Consider the following 15,583-nt stretch of genomic DNA (forward strand, 5'->3'; position numbering starts at 1 on the left):
TATGGAACACTACCAGGCCCTTTATAATTTAAATAAAGGCATGGATACTCCTCAGCTGTCCTCGGAAAGTATAGCAACATTTTGTAGTTCTGTCAACCTTCCCTCAATAGCCCTGTATGTTCTGGCTAGATTAAATGCCCCCTTTAGTGCTACTGAGCTAAGAAAAGTTATCTCCTCATTAGCATTAAATAAGTGTCCGAGAGAGAATGGAATCTCCGCTGAATATTATAGAACATTTGAGGATGTCTCCTACCCCCCCCGGATACCACCCCGGCTTTGATCGCCTGCGATCAGGTTGTTTTCGTAAAAGGGAGACAATTGCCTGATGGAACACGCAGGATGCTTAAGCTACTAAGAATGGCTGGCTGAATCCCGTAAGTTACCTGCTGCATTTATAGCTCTGGATGCTGAAAGAGCATTCAATAGTGTACACTGGGGGTATCTACAAGCAACCTTACATAAGTTTGAACTTGATGGCTTTATCTTGCAAGCCATCATGGCATTATACACACACCCATCTGCCAAACTGTTCACTTGCTCATCCCTGTCAGATACTTTCAATATGACTAACAGGACCAGACAGGGATGCCCATTATCCCCCATTATCTTCTCTATGGTAGTGGAACTGTTTGCAGAAGCAGTTAAGAATTTTAAATGCATCATATAGGGCTCTTTGCCGATGATGTGATCTTGACTCTAACAGTTATAGCAACTTCTTTCCCCACAGTTTCCAAGTTAATCAAATCCTTTGGCGCAGCATCTTGTTATAAAGTGAACATATCCAAATGTCATGCCCTCCCCATAAACATTAAACAGGAAGAACTAATGAGGCTAAGAACTGAATTTCCATGCTCATGGGGTAATGATAGTGTCTCTTATTTGGGAATTCAGCTAACAGCTACCTCAGCACCAGGGGCGGACTGACAACTCATGGGGCCCCGGGAAATAGGGGATCATGGGGCCCTTGTGTCCTTGCCCAAACTCAAAAAAGCCTATGAAAAAGGTACCAGGGGCATCTCATGGGGCCCCCTACTGACCCTGGGCCCTCGGGCAGTGCCCGAGTTTCCAAATGGTCAGTCCGCCCCTGCTCAGCACATTTATATGAAGCCAGTTATGGTAGACTGTTACAAATGGTTAAAAATGATCTAGTTAATTTGGCCAAATGTGAAGTATCCTGGTTAGGCCACATAGTGTCCTTTAAAATGCTCCTACTTCAAAAAATGATACATTACTTTAGGACAGCTCTTATTTTACTACCTGTGCACTTCTTCACGACTCTTAATGCAATCCTTCGAAGATATATGTGGCAGGGAAAAAGAGCTAGAATGTCCTTTGCTATTCTTATCAAACACAAATCTAAAGGGGGGATAGGTTTCACAGTCCTACAGAATTATTATAAAGCAGCATTATTGGACCATCTATGAACTTGGATCAGCCCCTCTCCAGAGAAACAATGGGTATTTATTGAGCAAGAGCTAAAAAGTAATAAAGATCTTGCTGCCTTATTGATGGTGGCTGCTACTGGCCTTCCACTACAAATTGGGGACCAACCATCTATCACAGCCTCCCTAAAGACATGGCAATACCTAATAGGAACACAAACAGAGAATTTGACTATGTTCTAGACTGAATAACCATTATAAGCTTATGACTTTCTGATTCTCTATTTCTCTACGAAATCATGGATGGATTGAGAACTTTAACTATGGAAATGAAGCAAAAGGAAGCCTATAAAATAATTCAGATTAATCATCTTCTTAAAAATGTATTAAAGCCATCGGTAGGTTTGGATAAAAAAAAAAAGTATGGGACTTTTACCATAACTCAGTGGTGCTCAAAAGGGGAATCTTGTGGTTTCATTCCTACTTGCAACTGAAGCCTGACTTCTCCTGACTTCATGGCTAAGTCCTGCCACTTGCCATTCCACCCTTCATTGGGAAGGCCTCAGTGACCAGTAAAAGCACATTTCCTGGACACAGTAATGGCAGTTGGCAGAGTTTAGCCAGGGCTTTTTTCTGGTGGAACGCTGCACCTCTGCCAGACCACTCTCTGTGTCAGGCTGTGCCTGTAACAAAGCAGATCACAGCTGCTGAGGGAGTAAACAGATGCAGCCTGAGAGAGTGGAAGGTGGAGTGATCTGCACTCTGTTGCAGACTAACCAGAGGCTCATTTTGGCGCCAGTCAACTTGCTGTGTGAGAGTGAGGTGTGGCACGGATGATCGTTGGATCGAGTGTGGGTAGCTAGCCTGTCCTCCTCCTCAGCCTCCTGTTCACTGTTGTGTGCTGGCCTGTGTTTTTAGTTTTCTGCTGACAATGCTACTGAAAGGGGGTTGTGCTGTGACTCTCTCTTTTTTGGACTGGGCTGTCTCTTTGCTGGACAGAACTATTTGCTGAATTTGGCTGTCTCTTTGCTGGACTGAACTATTTGCTGAATTGGGTTCACTCTTTGCTGGACGGGGCTCTCTCTTTGCTGGATATTTAGGAATGTCTCTTTGCTGAATATATGGGGATGTCTTTTTGAATATTTGGGGATATCTCTTTGCTGGATATTTGGGGATGTCTCTTTGCTGAATATATGGAGATGTCTCTGCTGGATATATGGAGAGGTCTCTTTGCTCAATATACAGGGATGTCTCTTTGATGGATATTATTATTATACATTATTTATATAGCGCCAAAAGGTTTTCTCAGCGCTGTACATTATAGGGGGACAGTACATGAGACAATACAGTAACAAGACAAAACACGAGGAGTTCGAGGGCCCTACTCTTTCGAGCTTACAATCTAGGAGGGAGGGAATAGTGGTACAGGAGGAAATGGCTGAGGGGGATGGAGTGGTAGGAGGAGTGTAGATTGGCTGTTAGGTGAGGGTGGGGTAGGCTTCCCTGAAGAGATGGGTTTTCAGGGTGCGCCTAAAGGTGAGGAGGGAAGGTGACAGACTGATGGATTGGGGTAGTGGGTTCCAGGGGATGGGGGAAGTCCTGGAGAAGTCCTGCAGTCGGGCGTAGGAGGTGGAGACCAGAGTGCTAGAAAGTAGGAGGTCTTGTGAGGAGTGAAGATTACGGGTAGGGTGGTATTTGGGTATCAGGTAGTTTGGGGCAGCGTTATGAATGGCTTTGTAGGTCAGTGTTAGTAGTTTGAATGTAATGCGTTGGGCAATCGGAAGCCAGTGGAGGGAATGACAGAGGGGGGTGGCAGAAGCGGAGCGGTTGGTGAGGTGGATGAGTCTGGCCGCTGAGTTCAGGATAGACTGAAGCGGGGATAGTCTGTGATGAGGTAGGCCGGTGAGGAGGGAGTTGCAGTAGTCAAGTCGTGAGATAATAAGGGAGTGAACGAGTAGTTTAGTAGTGTCTGGGGTTAGGAACGTACGTATTTTGGAGATGTTGCGGAGATGGAGCCTGCATGAGTTTGCCAACGATTGGACATGGGGTTGGAAGGACAGGTTTGAGTCAAGAGTGACACCTAGGACTTTGGCTTGCGGGGTGGGACTGATGGTGGCATTGTTGGTCATGATGGAGAGGGTGGGGGGGGGCGCGGGCTGGGGGGAAAATTAGGAGCTCGGTTTTGGAAAGGTTCAATTTGAGGAAATGGAGCAACATCCAGTCTGATATGTCGTTCAGTAGGTAAGTGATACGGGCGGAGACTGAGGGGGTGAGGTGAGGGGTGGAGAGGTAAATTTGCATGTCATCAACGTAGAGGTGGTAGTTGAAGCCGTGGGAGTGTATCAGTTTGCCAAGGGAGGAGGTGTAGATGGAGAAGAGAAGGGGCCCGAGGACAGAGCCTTGGGGGACCCCAACAGAGAGGGGAAGAGGGGGGGAGGTGGTGGCGTTATAGGTAACGCTGAAGGAGCGTTGGGATAGATAGGAGGAGCAGAGTCTCTGATGCCAAGGGAGTGTAGTTTATTAAGGGATGTCTCTTTGATGGATATTTGGGGATGTCTCTTTGCTCAATATATGGAGGCTGTCTGTTGTTGCTGAATATGGGGGACTGTCTATTGATTGTGGAGGGATTAATTCTTGCTGTAGTTGGTCTATTATTGCTTTTACTGCATTAACAACTCACAGGGCTCATGCACAAGGGCTTTCTATATGTGCGGCTTCAGGGCAGGGAATGCCTCTTCCAACTATGATTGTCAGTCTGCAGTGACAGGTTCCTGGCAGGATAGCTCAGGTGGGTTTAGACTCGTGTCTGAACTTGCATGAACTCATCCCTACTGTACTTTGCAAAAACTGAGCATGTATGGACCCTGTGAGTCACAGGCCTTGTGTACATCTAGCTACCAGTAGAAATCAATGGCAAGCTGAAATACACAGTGGCTGTATGCATATATTGACACACATTATCATGTAGGTATAGCTTATGTGTAGTTCAGCCTGTCATTGATTTCTACAGGATGTTGGCGGCTTGCTGTGACTTGTGGGCACCCATGTACGCCCTATTTGTTTGCTGTATGGTTTTAGCGCTAATTTACATCAGCCCTCAACTCACTTGGAAGTAAAATTCCAGAATGCTTTTGGTCTGGTCTGAGGTCTGAACGTACATACATTGGGGCTAATCCGAGGTCAAAATGTGAAATTTTGCTATTTGTTTGCTCTCTCCTTTAGGATCCCTGTAATTAGAGACCCACAGTCTACAGTCTGCATGCCTGCCTGACTCCTACATACCTGCAACCCTCACATGTGCAAGCACACCCTACGTATGTAAAAACCTCTAGGAAGTCTGAAGGCAAAGGGGCAATTTTAGGGGGCAGTTCTAGAGGCAGGTGGGGGCATGACCTGGGGGGGGGGTGAGTGAGTTCCAGCGCCTTTTTTTCTGAGAAATAAAGCCCTAAGTACAGTCATCAAGTCAGGGAAAGTCGGGTCTTAGTGACAAAGTGAAAATGAATCAGATTTTTTCTATAAACTTACTTGAAGGTATTTGGTTAACTGGAAAAATCAGTAAGCCTCATGAATAGGCATTTTTTTTTAACACAACCACACCTTCCATAGCTTACACCTTGAATTCTTTGTAAGTAAAACAAGTATATATAGCCCATATTATGAGCAGAGGAACATCAAAATGTTTGAAAAATAACAGGTTGTGCTACTTGCAGGCTTCTTTTGGCATTTCAGTTGAACAATGTGACAAGGGTATAATGGATGGTCAAGGCCTGGTCTCCGCCCTAAAAATAAACACACACTACATAACTTTAGTTGATGGTTAAGCAGTGTTTTTACTAAAAAACTACTTAAATGACTCAAACAATAAATACAGTTGTGTTCAAAATAACAGCAGTGTGTTGAAAAAAGTGAATAAAGCTCATAATCCTTCTAATAGCTTTTATTTCCATACACACAAATGCATTGGGAACACTACACATTCTATTCCAAATCAAAACATGAAGAAAAATAAATCAAATTTGTGTTGTTCCTCTAAAATAATTGAAGAAAAGTGAATATTAGACTGTTCAAAAAAATAGCAGTGTTTGTATTCTTCTTTACAAACTCAAAAATTCACAATATAAACTGAAAAATGTTTGAAGATTTTGCTTTCCTTTGAATCACTTAATTTTTAGTTGTATAAGCACTGTTTCTGAGAACTGCTGTACATCTGTGTTGCATGGAGTCAACCAACTTCTGGCACCTGTGAACAGGTATTCCAGCCCAGGATGATTGGACTACATTCCACAGTTCTTCTCTATTTCTTGGTTTTGCCTCAGAAACTGCATTTTTTATGTCACCCCACAAGTTTTCTATTGGATTAAGATCCGGGGATTGGGCTGGCCACTTCATAACGTCAATCTTGTTGGTCTGGAACCAAGATATTGCACGTTTACTGGTGTGTTTGGGGTTGTTGTCTTGTTGGAACACCCATTTCAAGGGCATTTCCTCTTCAGCATAAGGCAGCATGACCTCTTCAAGTATTCTGATGTATTCAAACTGATCCATGATCCCTGGTAAGTTATAAATAGGCCCAACACCGTAGTATGAGAAACATCCCCATATCATGATGCTTGCGCAACCATGCTTCACTGTCTTCACAGTGTACTGTGGCTTGAATTCAGTGTTTAGGGGTCATCTGACAAACTGTCTCCGGCCACTAGATCCAAAAAGAACAATCTTACTTTCATCAGTCCACAAAATGTTGCACCATTTTTCTTTAGGCCAGTCAATGTGCTCTTTGGCAAATTGTAACCTCTTCAGCACATGCCTTTTTTTCAACAGTAGGACTTTGTGGGGGCTTCTTGCAGATAGCTTGGCTTCACATAGGCATCTTCTAATTGTAACAGTACTCACAGGTAACTTTACACCTTCTTTGATCTTCCTGTAGCTGATTGTTGGCAGAGTCCTTGCCATTTTGGCTATTCTTCTATCCATTCGAATGGTAGTTTTTCACTTTCTTCCACGTCTTTCAGGTTTTGGTTGCCATTTTAAAGCATTTGCGATAATTTTAGCTGAGCAGCCTATCATTTTTTGTACTTTTTTATATGTTTTCACCTCTCCAATCAACTTTTTAATCAAGGTATGCTGTTCTTCTGAACAATGTCTAGAACGACCCATTTTCCTCAGAATTTTAGAGAGAAATGCACTGTAACCAGCATGTACAACATTTGCTGCCTTCCTTCCTTAAATAAGGGCAATAATTGCCACCTGTTTTTCAAAGAATGAATGACCTCACTAATAGAACTCCACACTGCTATTATTTTGAACACGCCCCTTTCAATTAGTGATTCAATTACACAGAATCAGCAGCAGGCATGTCATGACTGTTGGGTCTGTTGGATTTCTATTACTCTACTACACCTGCTAGTAACTTATTTGCCATGTAGAAATATCATTTCTACCAAAAACAGTGATTGATCAGGTTAGTGATGTCTGACTGCTATTATTTTGAACACAACTGTATATGATAATAGTATAAACAAATATACAAGCAAAAACCTAATATTGACCAGGACCTGACCAAGGCTAGGATTATTAAAGCAGATACAGTAGATCACATTCAAGTTGCTAAATCACTGTGTGCCATAAATATTTGCTGTTTTTTGGTTCATAAAATATTGTTTTCACCTCTTTTTAGCCTCTTTCATATTTGTTTGTCTCCAAAATCTATCAACCATGTTACAGTTTTACTTTGGTGAATAGAGCGAAACACTCTGGGGTTTATTTACTAAAGCTGGAGAGTCCAAAATCAGACTCCCTTCTGCATAGAAACCAATCAGCTTCTAACCTCAGCTTGTTCAATGAAGCTTTGGCAATGAAACCTGGAAGCTGATTGGTTTCTATGCAGAAGGGAGTCTGATTTTGGACTCTCCAGCTTTAGTAAATAAACCCCTCTGTGTCGGCATGACTTCTTGTGGCAGAACTTAGGTGCACACAGGAAAGGGTGACCACTCCTTAGCTGAACTGAGAGTTGTACCTGTAAATATACACTTTGTTACAAAAGTTCACTACATTTAGATCAGTGTTTCTCAACCTTTTTTCAGTAAAGCCACCCTTTAAAATCATGAACAGTCCCGAGGCACCCTTTAAAATTATGGACAGTCTTGAAGCACCCCATTCTAAAATGGGGTGCCTCAAGACTGTCCATAATTTTAAAAGGGCATCCCATTCTAAAATGTGAAAAACTATTCTAATAGTTCTATATAACGCAGCAACATCCACACATGTAGGACACCCAACATTAGAGGTGATTTATTCTTCCAATGCAAATACACTTTTGCACACTGGTACTTAGTTTTCTCCATCACTGAAGTAATGTGACCCCAGCATTGATGGAGAGGGGCACAGGAGTGGCAACCTAGGATGCTGTGCAGGCAGCTAACATCCTCCTTATCAGCTGATGATGTCATTGGTTGTCAGGACTCTAGTAGTTATGCACAATGAAAACCTGTGGCTTTGAGTAACTAAAGGGCGGGCTTGTTCCACCCGCTGGCTTCAATATAGGTTTTGGGCAATTTTTAAACATTTTGTCAAGGCACCCCTGAAGAAACCTTAACCACTTCACGTCTGGCCCATGTATATAAACGGCCGGATGGGAGCAGTGCAGGAATGGGTAGCCGTTTATAAATGGCCTCCCTGCTTTCCTGCCTGTGCATGCTCCCTGGGAAAGGCGCTGGAACTCACTCACCACGATCCAAACACCGATTGCTGTACGAGACCTCTGTGTGAGGTCCCGATCATGTGATCACTGATTGGCCAATCAGTGATCACATGAATAGCAGTAAGCAAGATGTCACTTCTACAGAATGCAGCCAGAGAGAAGGAGAAATGATTGCTTTTACAGCCTTTATGGGTGTAAAAGCAATCAGTGTAAAAAAAAAAAAAAATCTTCATCACCCCCCACAAGTAGTACAGTGTCACCTGACATTGTACTGCTAAGGTGACAGTATGTTAAAAAAACCCCAGAAATAATATTATAAAAATATAAAATAAGAATGTCAAAAATGTTTTTGAAAAATTATAATTTTTGGCTATAAACAAATTTGGGTTATTTTTTTCACTAAAAAGATAGATGAATACATTTTAGCCAAGATTTATGAAGAAAGATTATTTATTTGCAAAATTTTATAAGAAAAGCACTTTTTTTTCAAAATGTTTGGACTTTTTCATTTATATAGCAAAAAAATAAAAACCCCAGTGGTGAATAAATGCCTCCAAAATTGTTTTATCTCTCAAAAAATGCTAAAAAATGCATATGGGTACAGTGTTGCATGACTGCGCAATTGTCATTCAAAGTGTGATAGCACTGAAAGTTTAAAATTGGCCTGGACAGGAAGGGAGTAAACGTGTCCGGACTTGAAGTGGTTAAGGCACCCTGGTTGAGAAAGGCTGATTTAGATACACTACATTGTAACGGTTATCGTGTACCCTATGCATTATACTTTATTTGGACCCTTATCTATGTTTCTGCTTCCTTCTTCATTAAAATAAAGTTATTTTGATGGCCAGTATCTGTCTTTCATTAACCATTACCCACCACAGCGCAACCCTGCCCGGACCTGAAACCCATCTGATGCCCCCCGGGAATACAGTGTGGGAGAAGGCCCGACTCCTGGTTCTGCGATCCCCCAGCCCTACTATGCCCATCACTCACATCTGATGCCCACCTCTCACAACTTTCTCTACACCCCATCTCCACACCTCCGCTGCTGCTGACGACCACCCTTCATCTCCGCAATCCAAACCTCATCCCTTAAACCGAGACTTTCGCAAACTGGTACTCGCAGCTTGATTACCCTTGGCTACAAACTATCGAGTCGAACTCTACCCATCCTGTTCCTAGGCACGAGAACTCTAGCTACCGCAAGACACAGCGACGAGATACGCCACTGCACGCTAGACTATCTGCAACCAAGCTTCCCACCACACCTGTCTGCCACTCTGTTTACCTCCCTAAAATGCCTCCACCACTCCTCCTCCTACTCCTCTCCTCCGTTCCCAAAATCTCTTCTCTATATTCCTCTGCTCCTCCCAAACAACTGTACATTGCGCCCTGACTGCTTCCTTCTCCCCTCTACGGCACTCACCACCTCCTCCTAATACTCCAATCTCCCGCTGACCCAAACACCTCCACTGGTAGACTTACACACTCTTGCACATCTCGCTCTAATGCCACCTTTCTCACCTCCTCTTTCTCACTCGCACAGTGCATACAATCCACCACCCACTCCGACGGGAACATCCTGGACCTTGTCTTCTCCCATCTTTGCACTCCCCACAACCTCACAAACACCCCCTTCCCCCTCTCTGACCACAACTTTATTACCTTCTCTGTCTCCTTGTCCTCAAACACCTACCCGTCCAAATGTCAAACTATTACCGACCTAAACCTCCGCAACCTGAACCCTGCCCCCTTCCACTCTGCAGCTGATCAACTTTACGACAGCATCCTTCCCCTGTCCTGCCCTGACCTGGCCACGACTGCCTATAACAACTCGCTGTCAACCGCCCTAGACTCGCTAGCGCCTTTAACCACACGAAGCATCAGACCCCGACCGCTTCAGCCCTGGTAGACTGATCACACCAAAACTCTCAAACGACGCAGTCGTGCGCTAGAGCGACTATGGCGCAAAACCAGATCCCAACTAGCATACGCCTGTTATAAATCTGCCTTCCACACCTACACCTCCTCCCTCCACGCTGCCAAACAAGCCTACTTTCTGACCCTCATCAATACCCTCTCCTCCAATCCTTGCCGGCTCTTCTCTACTTTCAACTCTCTACTCTCTCCGCCCCCACCTCCACCCAGTACCTCACTCACCGCCCACGACATTGCCAATCACTTCAAAAACAAGATTGACACAATTCGCAGGAACATCGCCGCTACTCAGACTCCCACCCCACCTATCACCTCTCACGCGGTAACCCCCTCAACACCCCTCTTCCTTGGCCTCGCCACGGTCCAGACCTCCACCCCACCTAACATCCCTCACACTGAAGCCCCCTCAACAATCCACTCCTTTGACCTTACTACCACTGAGGAGGTCACTAAGGTCTTCTCTGAAGCCCACTTCACCACCTGCCCCCTTGACCCTGTCCCCTCACAACTCCTACGATCTCCCTCCTCCTCCATCCTACGCTCTCTCACCCACATCTTTAATCTCTCCATCTCTTCTGGAGCATTCCCCTCTGAAGCACGCGCACATCACTCCCATACTTAAAAAGCCCTCCCTGGACCCCACCGACCCGAACAACCTTAGACACATCTCCCTGCTGACATTTACATCCAAACTCCTTGAGCGCTTAGTCTATAATTGCCTAAGCTCTCACCTCAACAACAATAACATCTACAGTCCAGCTTCCGTCCCCTACACTCCACCGAAACAGCCTTACTCAAACTCACCAACGACCTGCTAACCGCCAAAGCTAATCGCCACTACTCAGACACAGTTGACCATCCCCTCCTCCTCAAAAAACTACACTCCCTTGGCCTCAGAGACTCCGCTCTCTCCTGGCTCTTGTCCCACCTATCACAACGCTCCTTCAGCGTTACCTATAATGCTACCACCTCCCCCTCACTCCCCCTCTCTGTTGGGGTCCCTCAAGGCTCTGTCCTTGGGCCCCTTCTCTTCTCCATCTACACCTCCTCCCTTGGCCAACTGATACACTCTCAGGGCTTCAACTACCACCTCTATGCCGACGACACACACATCTATCTCTTGACCCTTCGCCTCACCCTTTCAGTTTCTGCCTGAATCACTAGCCTACTGAATGACATATCAGATTGGATGTCACTCCACTTCCTTAAACTGAACCTCTCCAAAACCAAGCTCCTAGTTTTCCCCCCAGCCCGCGCACCAACCCCCAATGACTTCTCCATCACGTCCAACAATGCCACCATCAGGCCCACCCCGCAAGCCAGAGTACTTGGTGTCATTCTAGACTCCAATCTATCCTTCCAGCCCCAAGTCCAATCGCTAACAAACTCATGCAGACTCCACCTTTGCAACATCTCCAAATTACGTCCATTCCTAATCCCAGAAACTACTAAGCAACTCATCCACTCCCTCATCATATCACGACTCGACTACTGCAACTCCCTCCTCACTGGCCTGCCTCACCACAGGCTATCCCCGCTTCAGTCAATCCTGAATACAGCAGCCAGTCTCATCCACCTCACCAACCGCTCTGTTTCTGCCACCCCCCTCTGCCAATCCCTCCACTGGCTTCCGATTGCCCAACGGATCAAATTCAAAATGCTAACACTGACGTATAAAGCTGTCCATAACTCTGCCCCAAACTACATCACTAACCTAATATCCAAATACCACCCAAAACGCACTCTCCGCTCCTCACAAGACCTGCTTCTCACTAGTTCCCTGGTCTCCTCATCCCATGCCCGCCTCCAGGACTTCTCCAGGGCATCACCCATCCTCTGGAACTCCTTACCCCAATCCATCAGACTATCACCTACTCTCCTCTCCTTTAGGCGCACCCTGAAAACCAACCTCTTCAGGGAAGCCTACCCCGCCCTCTGCTAATTGCCGATCTCCTCCACTCTTCCTACCACTCCATCCCCAACAGCTTTTCCTCCCGTACCACTATCCCCTCCCTCCTAGATTGTAAGCTCCAAGGAGCAGGGCCCTCGAACCCCTCGTGTATCGCATTGTATTGTTATTGTACTGTCTCATGTATTGTCTCCCATTGTAATGTACAGCGCTGAGTGAACTGTTGGCACTATATAAATACTGTATAATAATAATAATTAATCCACTCTGGCTATTAGTTATATATTATAATATAATATTCTTGTATTTGATTTTTTAGTGATCCATCAAATATATTTCCTGCATTACAAGTTAAACTTACAGGTCTGTAGTTACTGGATGTACCAGATTTCCGTTGTGCCATTTCATTAGTATAGGAAACAATGGCAAAAGCTGACCATAGATGGTTCGAATCTCTGATGGTTTAGCAGGAACCTGCCGAGATTCAATCTATGTATGAGCAGGCTGAATGTACCAAAGTTGATCGATTAATTTGGGTACAACCAGCCTGACGAATTTTACATGCGAAAATTGCTAGGGACTATTTTAGTGCTAGCAGTAATCACCCACCAAGAGAAACAATGGCTCCATGGAAGGGATTCCTCCATCCACATTGACAGTGTTGATGGGGGAATCGAGCAGAAAATAAACTGCTCCGTCTACGGACGACATTAGAAATAACTGAACTCAGCTCTTCGCAGACTCATGGATGTAAAACATCTGGTCGATCTTTTATCCCTCCTGCCCCTCTGGTAGTGGTGGGGGGTCTCCGCACTTACAGCAGAGTTGCTAGCCAATAACCCTGACATAACATCACAAGTATGGATTAGTAAGGGCTCCTCATTATTCACAGAGTCTCTGATTGGCTGTCCACAGCCTGCAGCATTTTATTATTGGTTGAATCTGAGATAGCTCTTTGACTACTGTAGGCAAAGAGCTATCTCAGATTCAACCAAGAATAAAAGGCTGCAGGCAGCCAATCAGAGGCTAAGGTTGTGAATAACAAGGAGCCCTTAAAAATCAGTTGCAGCAGAGCAGTATAGTTTTTCTTGTTTTAGCTTTATGCTATTCCCTGTGAGCTGCTATTACACAATAATCTTTCCAGCCCTCTGAGAAGTGCACTCTTTCTGTTAAACGCAAAGTAAATACCAGTGGGAGGGGCTACAGTCTACTCTGGATTCTTATACCGACAATCTTGTCTGGATCCACTTCCTTTCCTTCTCCTGTGTTTGACTGATGTCGGCTCTGGGCTGTCTACTCTCCCCCTCTTCCCCTCTCTGTCCTCTCACACAACACGCAGCTCAGATCGATTCTATTCCAGACACCTTTTCTATCTGCCCACTGGGTAGCTTCCTGGTAATCTGCAATTCTGACATACAAAGTTCTCAGATAAAAACGGCTGTGAGCTGTGTTTTGTGTGAAAGGGGGAGGAGTGTGGGGGGGCAGACAGCCCAGAGCCAACATCAATCAATCACAAGGGAAGGTGTTCACTGAAGGCAGTAATCAGTCCTCGGAGCTCGGTTTTGATGTTTTATTAAGGGGTTTTGAACTTTTATGGGGTTGAGGTGTGCATGAGTTGCCCAAGGGAACTCTGAACATTGAGGACAAACTCCTTAGCAACTATATACAAGTCCATGGACAAAAAGTCTATGCTTTGAAGAGCTCTCCAGCCTTCTTGGTGAACCACCTCGAACCCCAGATGAATCCTCTTCTTCATCCAGTTGCCTGAGGGTATCCCTGGGCAAGGGGACCCAGAAACTGCCACTTACCAAAACAGCCCCAGATGAGAAGCTATTTGTGTTTTCCACCTGACCTTTTCCCCTATCCAGCCCAGGGGGTGTAGGATTACTCACTCTGTCTCTCCTTTGAGCTTGGTGGGTTGGTAGATGCCTTCAGACCGTACGCTGGGCTGGCTCCTTCCCTGCTCCACAGGATGTTCTGGGGACAATGAGACAGAGAGATCCTCCTGTCAGCTCCTGTTGGTAGGCAGCTCTCCGGAGCCCCCCTCCCAGGCTCCACACTTCAGCCATCTTCTACCCGACACACTACCCTGCTGATCATATTTAAGGGCTGTCCTGGCCCCATGCCAAGCCTCCTGCTTGGGGATTGGCCAAGATCCCTTAAGTATACAGATCAGCCCCTCCTCACCGCTATCCACCAACTTCTAGAAACTTTTCTAGCCTCTAGAGCAGGGGAAGGAATCAGGGAACTGACCTGCAGAGCCCTCAACCCTCTCCTAAGGCAACCTGGCTGACTCATCCCAGGCTGCTACTTAGCATTTAACTATAAAAATTAACTACCTCCCCCTAGCTAAACTTGAGGGGTGCTACATAAAAAATATGTTTTCGCCTTGATATCTACCCTGAATCACATTGTTAATTGCATATTGTACTTGTTTGTAGCCTAAATACTGAAATTTGCACTTAAAACTGTAATTTTTTTACTTTTGGAAATGCCAGAAAAAACTTGGCTGTGCCAGTAATATTTTGGTGTTGTATCAGTGACTTTTAATCTGGTAGGTTGGTAACACTGCTTTGGGCTCAGATGTCAGATCACCCGCAGACGCTGGAAGAGCTGGAGCAACTCATGGCCCAGTTCATCCTTTTCCCCCTCCATGACTGGGCTGTTATAGGGGCACGCTGCCAGCTCATCTTTGCACCAATGACTAGGTGGAGGGGCATGGTCAGGTGATGCTCTGCACATGTGCATGTTCTCCTGCACATTTTCACTCATGGCACACATGATGAGATGTCACCCACCACAAACAAGAGATCCCTGTGCTCAAATCCCAACAGCTAGTGCATGCATTTATCCATCAGGTGCTAAAGGGGTGTAACCACATTTTCACACTAGAAATTCTGAAGGACCCTCTGCACACTGGTATATACCCTTTCAAGCAGACTATGCAATATGTGTGAACTAAATATTTATTTATTGCATAGTCTGCTTGAAAGGGTATATACCAGTGTGCAGAGGGTCCTTCAGAATTTCTAGTCACCCACCACAGGACGTTCTGGTGATTGTGCCCCGCTCTTCCGGTGTCTGTGGGCAATCTGACACCTAAGCCCAATTGTATGCCCTGATGCACATGCGTGGGGGGCTTCACAGTGCTTTTGACTATGAGGCCCTGAATTACTAATGTGCATAGACGGCGTCTAGGTGCATTTCCATGGGCTAACGTCTACTTTTCATTAGAATCCGTCTACTTTTAGAAGGCAGACATTTACTAAAGAAAGCATCTAACAAATAGATGCAAAAGCGAATTTACTAATAGCCACAATAAAGGAATCCATCTAAAAAAAGCAGACGTCCCAGAAGCATGTCTAACAGAACGAAAAATCACTGTAGAAACATGTTCACATTGAAATTTGCTTTCCCAAATATCTGGACTTCACCTTAAACAACATATTACATTTCAAAAAAATGTTTCAGTGGGTAAAAAATTGTTTTTTAGGGAATTCATGGCAGTCAAGAACTAGACGCTTTTCCAACGTCTATGCAGGAATATAAATGTACATGTGCAGAACCTTCTACCGTGGGCGCTTTCTTTTTAGACGCTGTTTAATAGTAAATCTCTGTGTGGAGTCCTCTGCAAGACGGCAATCACAACCATCT

The 15,583-nt window shown here is 45.0% G+C and overlaps 1 protein-coding gene across 4 annotated transcripts in view; it reads right to left on the minus strand.

Moving 5' to 3' along the window:
- LOC149460249 (3-galactosyl-N-acetylglucosaminide 4-alpha-L-fucosyltransferase FUT3-like) overlaps window positions 1-15,583 on the minus strand; it is an 85,331-nt gene that overhangs the window by 27,402 nt on the left and 42,346 nt on the right. For 2 of the 4 annotated variants that reach the window (XM_089679821.1, XM_089679819.1), the window contains exon 2: window positions 13,822-13,906. The exons of the other annotated variants lie outside the window; for them this stretch is intronic. The gene's annotated coding sequence lies outside the window, so the exon portion shown is untranslated. The remainder of the gene's footprint in view (window positions 1-13,821; window positions 13,907-15,583) is intronic. 4 annotated transcript variants of the gene reach the window in all.

Source organism: Staurois parvus, unplaced genomic scaffold (assembly GCF_062004578.1).
Source record: "Staurois parvus isolate SC_StPar_1 unplaced genomic scaffold, SC_StPar_1.0 ptg000232l, whole genome shotgun sequence".
Classification (NCBI taxonomy): domain Eukaryota; kingdom Metazoa; phylum Chordata; class Amphibia; order Anura; family Ranidae; genus Staurois; species Staurois parvus.